Genomic DNA, 7,038 nt, shown 5'->3' on the forward strand with positions numbered 1-7,038 from the left:
AAAGATTATAGGATTTGGGCTTGTGTTAGTTAAGGTTGGAGAGGGTTCAAGGAAGTGAGGCTTCACCTTACTCTGGGTTGGATGCTGTCAGGCAACAGGACACACTGACTGGACATTTTAGTGAATCTTATCTAAAAGGTGGAAGGAGTGAAGTGAAGCTCTATAGAGCTGTCATTACTCAATAAACAGCAGGCTCTGGTATAAGCCAGGATGTTTTGTCATTTTTGTGGTTTAGACATGTTCTTGTTATTGTCTGGGTTCACATCTATTACAGCATTGTCTTATTTTTGTCCCAACTGACCACGGTCACAGGTAGCCTTGTCTAATGTTGGTGTTCTGTGAAATTATATACATTCGACAGAACGTCAAGGCCTATCAGACAGTGCTAGGCCAAAAAGTTGAAGCAAATCAAATGTCCATCACCTTATAAACCGATAAATGAATTGTGGTGCATCCACACAATACAGTTCAGCAACAAAGAAAAAAAGAAAAAAAGAAAAAAATTGCTTATACAGGTAACGACATGGATGAATTTTTAAAGTATTAGGCAATAGTAACTTGCAATGGGAAAACCTGGCAGACACTACCTTAAGCAAGTGATTGAATTTAACATCCTCAGTAATGACATACTGACTTCATCTACCTCCTGATAGGATGAAATGAGGAGGGCAAAACATCACTTGTGAACTATTTTCCCTCAAAATGCATTAGTTTAGCTTAATTGTAAAAAAACATCAGACAAACCCCATTTGTCTACAGCAAAACTGGCCAGTATTCTTCAAAAAAGTTATTAAGGTTATGAAAGATAAAGACTGGGGACTTGTCCCAGGTTAGAGACTAAGGAAACAGGACAACTAAATGCAATGTGAGATGCTGGATTGGATTCAAGGTATGAAAAGGATCATTAATGGGAGAAATGGCAAAATTTGAATGAAATCTGCAAGTTAGTAAATAGTACTGTACCAATGTAAATGTCCTGGTTTAGATCCCGGTAGTCTAATTACATAAGATGTTAACCTTAGGGGAAATTGGGTAAATAGTACATGAGAACTCTGTGTACTATATTTGCAACATTTCTGTAAACCTGAAATTATTTCAAAATAAAATTGCTTTTGATAAAAGAAAGAAAACTATTATGCTAAGTAAAAGAAACCAAACTCGAAAGACTAATACTATTTAAGACCATTTATATGATATTCTGAAAGGGCAAACTAAAGGTACAGAAATCACAGCTGTGGTTTCCAGGGAATGGAGAAAAGGAGGAGGCAAGGAGGGCCAGGGAACATTTTTAAAGCAATGAAAAATTGTTTCTATTTTGTGGTGTTTTTTCAAAACTCACAGAACCTTACAATAAAAAAAAAAAGTTGAATTTTATAGGATGTAAATTATATTTGAATAAATCTCACTTAAAAACAAGAAACAAGCATGTCAACAAATTTTCATTGTAACTTGTTTCAGCTGTAATACACACACACACACACACACACACACACACACACACACACACACACACACACAGAGCTTAGAATAGTCAAAAAGAGAAAAATGATGTAGTGTTGGTTTCCAGAACACCTCAGAGGACAAGACCCTCTGGCTGCCCGGAGTCATTCCTTCAGAGAATGCAGATCAGAGGCAAAGGGCCCTTGGCTGACTGGCTGCCAGGGGGAGAAGGTGGGCAGTCTCAGATGCCACGACAGCTCAGGAGGGCCACTCTGGAAAGCAGCTTGCAGACTGCAACAGTGGGGATGCCTGACCATCATGAAAATCTCCCCAGTGCTCTATTTAAAGGAATTGTAGGAGGAAATGGCTTGGCATGATTTTCAACCAGGATGAGCATGATAAGCTTTTGGCGAACTTCGATTTGTTCAAAAAACTATTTATTTGGAATACCTCAGTAAGGGACAAATGAGGTGTTACTATAGTTTGTTCTCTTTATTTTTAAATTATGGAAAAATTTAAACATATACAAAAATAGAATAATATATGAACTTATGTTCCCATTGCTCAGCTTCAATAATTATCAGATCTTTTTGAAGCTTTAAGATATTGTCACAGATGATATTCTTAAACTTGTACATCTTTAAAACTGAAGATTAAAGTACCCAATACCGCCTAACTTTAATAAAACCTCCTTATATGTTGTATGGTTACTTATGCTATCACTTTGAGTTTAATATATACCTTTGGTTATTTCTCTCAAAGATGAAGATATCTGATTCCACTGTTGCTTTCTAATATTTTAATTCAGACCAATTTGATCCAGAAAATTCTTCTGTCGATTTTAAATGTTAGCAAACATTCCTGCTTATTGTCAAAAAATTCTGGATAACTCCTGCCTAAAGTGTCATATTTTCTCTCAGATGTGAAAATAGGATTTTAAGTCATTAAGAATTTAAAATAATTTAAGGATTTAAAATCTAATCAACAGAATTATGGCAAAAGAAGGAGTTCTAGGAAAGTAACCTCACAGGGAGATCTGATAAATTCTCACTGGGCAGGTTATGGTGGGTAGTCACGTCCTAGGCATATAACTTTTTAGTAAAAAATTTAACTTTGCCTTAAGCAAGCATCTAGGTTCACACATCTTTGAAATAAGCATAACCACCCTCTAGAGAACACGTAATCTTGTTCATGTAATCTTAAGTTTCCTTAATTTCGAATTCATAAAAGAAACCACAAAACTCACTCACTAGAGGATTTGAGATCTTGCTTCCTAGCAATGTGGTCAGCTTTGGCTTAAGTAAATTCTAATAAAAATTCTCTACAGGTTTGGATATTCTTACATTGACAAAGGAATCAACATAAAGCAGTTGACTATGCGGATCTAAAGGATGAGTCTTCTCCTGGATAGCTGTGAAATGAAGGCAAATCTTCTATTCTGAACATGAGTGTTGTATTTGTTGCTAATTATCAAGCGTTGTCAAAATTTTGAGATTAAGGAATTTTTAATCATAGAAGTAACAAGATTAGGACTTGTATTATTGGGTAAATTATTACTAATTTTTATCTAAGTTTTTCTATTCATTTTCATTATTGAGTAATAATAATTACTTTCACCATAAAAATGAACTCAAAATAATTAAATGGAAAAGTTTTATTTGCTCATGTTTCAACATTCTCAAAAAGTCACTAGTTCCTAGACTCAGCCTAGGCAATGCAATCAGCAGGTATTTGGGGGGAGGACAGCTTTAGTTCTCATCTTATGTAAATCATAATGTCTAATGACATACAGATGTAGTTTACATATATGCATGTATACACACTCATGAATTATATCCAATTAAAATGCTCTTTCTAGACATGTATTTTTTATTTCAAATCTTTTATCATACCAATTTATTAGTGGAATCTAAATTTTTCATGTCTACCTGAAATAACGAATCAGTGAGAAAATTTTGGTCCCATGGGTTACAAAACCCAGTCGACTACTGCTTGTTTTATCAGTCGATATTTCATGTTTTTTAAAATGAATATGGGAATTGTTTTGCTAGATTTTCCATTAATTTACAAGATTTTCTGCAAGTCTCTAGTAAATAAGAAAAATAGATTGAAAACAAAACGTTCACAGTTTTGGCCAAGATTGGAAATGCTCAGAATATAAGCCTATTTTAAAGATGGTACCACAAAGTATTTATTGGAAGCACTGTCTATGCTAACATTTACCTGCTTTCCTGGGGGCTGGGGGAAGGTCGGGGTGGGCAGTGGTACCCCTTTCCACAAGCTTCTGACCCTGTTCAAGTGCAAAAGCAAGCCTATGGAAGGGCTGCAAGGAGAGATGTCTCCACAGTGCCAGAGCTGGAGGAAAGAGAACTTAGTTATCTAGTCCAGAAGCCCTCAGCGGTGAAAACTGCCCTGAGTGAAGCCACCAATTATTCTGCCTTGATTTTATTTTTGGGGTGAGAAGACATGCCTCAGGGGAGAAAAGTAATTCATCAAATAGTCATCTAAAGCTTTCAAAGATACTGAACACGTTCCTAAACACTGACACTACTCTAGGTGAATGGCAGTTCCGTTTAACCAGGCTTTCTTGTGAAACATGAAACTCGCCTACAGATTTAGAAAATAAAAGAAAAATGACTATGTTCCCTGGGGAAAAGAGGCAACCTACCAATTCTGAAAAATACAATAAATGAAAGATTATATCAGGAATTCAAGAGAAAAATATTCACCAAAAAAAACATTAAAATACATAAGTATGTTGCAAAGGAACTGCAACAACTTACACGAGTGTTCAGTAAATATTTTTTGAACACCTACAAGCTAAATTAATGCAATGCACCAATTCCTAGCTATCAACACTGGCAAACTCATTCCCCTCCCTCTTCTACCACCTGCTCTTGTCAAGGTCACTCGCAATTTCCACCTTGCTAAACATGGACCATGTCCAGCTTCTGGCCCATTTGATTCTCTCTGGGAAACTTGCTTCTCCTGGCTTCTAGTCGCCACCTTCTCCTGGTTTTCCTCCTAGCTCTCTGATGTCCCATCCTCCCAAGGCTTCATCCAGACTGAACACCCCCTCCAACAGAGGGCTCCCACTTCACACAACCAAGTCTGAGCTCGGGAACTTTCCCCATACCTTCAACCCACAAAGCCTTAAGGCACCACCCCCTTTAGCCCTGGTTTCTCCCTTTCTCTCACACCTCACACCCAACAGCCAGGCTGGTCAGCAGTCCTGGTGGCTACACCTCTAAACTACGTCCTGAATCCGACCCCTGCTCCCACGCCCATGGCCACCACCCAAGCCCAGGCCACCATTAGCTGTCACCCGGACTGCTCCAATAGCCAGAGTGACTCTACTTCACGGGGATACTCAGCTCAGAGCCCTCCGGGGGCTTCCCCTCCACGGCGGCCCACCTGCTCCGGCCGCGTTTCTTTCCGACCTCGTTTCCTGCCCCCTCCCTCGTGTCTCGGGCTGCAACTGCCCCCGCGCAGGCCCCGGAAGATACAGGCCCTCGGGCCTCCCCACGCGCTGCGGTCCAGACGCGGGAGCCTGTGGGGCCCTCCCGCACAGGCCGGGCCGGCTCTCCTCCCCCTTCTCTACTCCCGCCTCGTTCCGCCACCGTCCACGGCCCGAGGCCCGGAGAGGCGCCTGGGCTGCGCATGCGCGCCGCGCAGGGACCCGCCCCCTAACCCCGCCCCAGGTCGGCACCCGGTTGTGCTCGCTGCCTCCCGGAGTGCGCGCTCGGCCAAGGCCCCGAACGCGAGGGAGAAAGGCCGCTGAGACCCCGGCGGGGGAGACGCACCTGCTGAAGGCGGGAACGGCGGCAACGGTGGCCCGGGCGCGGGATCGGGCCGGGGTGGCGATGGGACGGGCGGAGCGGAGCGGCCCACCTGCCGGGGCTGCAGCGGCCCCTGCTGGACACCCAGACTGCTCCCCGAGCTGTTCCCTAGTCTTGTTCTTTATTAACTTTTGTTTCTTTGCTTATCTTTCTTTGAGAGTCGAGAGAGGGGTGGAGTCTTCCCTGGTCTTTTTGAGCTTCTCAGCTATATCGTGAATTACCACCGACTTTCCTCCTTGATTCTACAGCTGAGTCTCACAACTTCAGGACAGCATTTCAAATGTTGGGGCTTTCCCTGAAACATCAATTTTCCAATGATGGTTTATTGGATTCCCAGACTAGCCCCACAAACCTGAGTGCCGTGCTGAGATCCTTACCCCCTGTGTCTAAAGGAAACCGGTTCAGGGCCTCTAGCATTCATTGGCCCACATGGCTCCAGTGTGTGAGTTCCCTTAAAAATTTCCCTTAATCTTTAATTCGGGTTTACTACCAGCATTACTTTTCCTAGAATGTAATTGCTTACGGGCATGCTAGCGGACCCAGAAGGAGACTGGTCTGAGAACTTGGGTGCAAAAATTGTTACATTAACATTTGTTTTCTCAGCTCAGACTTCAACTGCTTCCCGCAGTTTGGCTGGAAATCCAGCCCACTTTGGAGGTCTTCTTGCTCCTGTAGACTGTACCAGAAAATTGGAAAAGTGCTTCACATCTGGCTATTGTTCGCCAAAGTACACAGCACACACTTTGTGCCAGATACTGCTGTGAGCTTCATGTGTATTAATTTAAGTCTTCGCCACCACTTGATAAAACAGATTTTGTTAACCTCACTTTAAAGATAGGAAAACTGAGGCCCAGAGAGGTGAAATAACTGCTCCAAGTAATGTAGGGAGGAAGCAAGAGAGTTAAAATGTTAATCAAGCCACAGTGAGAGACTGCAATATGTTGATCAGCCCTGCAGCCAGCCCTGAGCACACCTTCAGAACAAAGGAAAATTTCTGCTGGATTGCTAACAACCCATGCTCCCCACCTGTGAAGAGGAAACAAACCAAGAGTCATTCCCTATGGCTAAAATCATAGGGAACCTATAAATTAGAGGCTGGGAACTGCCAGCAAGTAAGTCTTTCACTTTACATATTCTTACTTTTTCATGCTACATGCTTTTCCCCTTCCTCACTGTATTTCCATATCAAAAGAAATGGGTTAAAGTCTTTTAAACAATAACTCACAAGAACTAAAGAATGATATACAAACTGAATTCTCTGAACACTCAAGGTCCCTCTCAGTGCCTTTACTCTCTCTCTCTCTCTCTCTCTCTCTCTCTCTCTCTCTCTCACAGTCTATTAACACTGTACCTCTCTGCCTCTGAGAGGAGACCATGCTTTGTGGAGTGTTACCCTTTTACTAATAAACTTTCCTGTTGACTCTAACTTTGGCGTGTGTGTTGATTTCTTTCTTTCCGCCAAAGGACCCTTTTCTCTCCATGCAGGGATTGGTCTCTCCGCCTCCTCATACTTGGGGAAATTTGCCTAGTCCTGCATCACAGGCAAAAACGCTATTGAATAGGATAGCTGGGATTTGAGCTGGTGGTGCCTCCACATACACTGCCACTCATTAAAGTGTTGTTTCATTGCTTTTTGTGCTTACAATATTCACGGTCAAATGTTAATCCTTTCTTTAATTCAGATATGGGGGGTGGGCAGAGAGTGGGGGAGGCCCGGTGCTCCTCACTGCAACCCTGCATGATCTGAAGGCTCAGTATG

At 42.1% G+C, this 7,038-nt stretch overlaps 1 protein-coding gene across 6 annotated transcripts in view; it reads right to left on the reverse strand.

Moving 5' to 3' along the window:
- Positions 1–5,336, reverse strand: part of SIRT5 (sirtuin 5) — a 31,458-nt gene extending 26,122 nt beyond the window's left edge. The window contains exons 1-2 of one of the 6 annotated variants that reach the window (XM_011362883.2): positions 4,855–5,089; positions 3,664–3,730 (exon numbers count right to left, since the gene is read on the reverse strand). The gene's annotated coding sequence lies outside the window, so the exon portion shown is untranslated. Of the gene's footprint in view, positions 1–3,663; positions 3,796–4,051; positions 4,114–4,854; positions 5,090–5,243 lie in introns of those variants that run through there. The other 5 variants (XM_011362882.2, XM_023532261.1, XM_011362884.2 and 2 more) reach the window with 5 other exon arrangements.
- Between the last annotated feature and the right edge of the window lie 1,702 nt (positions 5,337–7,038).

This window comes from Pteropus vampyrus, unplaced genomic scaffold (assembly GCF_000151845.1).
Source record: "Pteropus vampyrus isolate Shadow unplaced genomic scaffold, Pvam_2.0 Scaffold80, whole genome shotgun sequence".
NCBI classification, from domain to species: Eukaryota; Metazoa; Chordata; class Mammalia; order Chiroptera; family Pteropodidae; genus Pteropus; species Pteropus vampyrus.